General features: G+C 34.1%; 1 pseudogene; it reads right to left on the reverse strand.

Annotated features, from left to right (window-relative positions):
• The window catches only part of LOC102824883, a 9448-nt pseudogene extending 9397 nt beyond the window's left edge, over positions 1–51 (reverse strand).
• Positions 52–631: the final 580 nt, after the last annotated feature.

The raw sequence follows: 631 nt of genomic DNA on the forward strand, positions 1-631 counted from the left end.
AACAGACCACATTAAAAAAAAAAAAAAAAAAAAAAAAACCAGAGGGAATAGAAGCAAATAATGTTGAAGGATGAAGCATGCAGGGAATTGTAATCCTTACAATGAAATGAATTAATGTTCCCCCATGTAAACTATTACTCAGTTTACAATAAAATCATTTTGTTTTGTTTTAAATAGAATGACATTAAACAACAAAAAAGTAACTGGTTTATGACACACTTACAACAATCTGAGGAGTCCTGGTGTGGTGTTGTGGGTTAGTGCGCCAGAGTGCAAAGCCATTTGAACTGCAAGGTTAGTGGTTCAAGCTCACCAGCTGCTCCTCAGAAACCCTATACAGGGTTGTTATGGGTCAGAACTGACTCAATGGCACTTAAGAATAACAACAACAATTATCTGACCCCATTACCAGAACCAAGAGAACCCTATTCCCAAACTAATTTGTTGTGTAAACTTTCACATAAAACACACTAAAATGTTCAAAAAATATATGGTGTGTTGTATCCTGTTTACATTTGTCTGTAAAGCATGAACTCATACCAAAAATCACAACATCTTTAAAAGAAAATAGTGAATGGAAGTATAGGTAAAGGATGACAAACTGAAAAAAAGGAGTTCTTGTTAGAGTATT

The sequence above is a fragment of the Chrysochloris asiatica genome, unplaced genomic scaffold (assembly GCF_000296735.1).
Source record: "Chrysochloris asiatica unplaced genomic scaffold, ChrAsi1.0 scaffold00004, whole genome shotgun sequence".
Taxonomy (NCBI): domain Eukaryota; kingdom Metazoa; phylum Chordata; class Mammalia; order Afrosoricida; family Chrysochloridae; genus Chrysochloris; species Chrysochloris asiatica.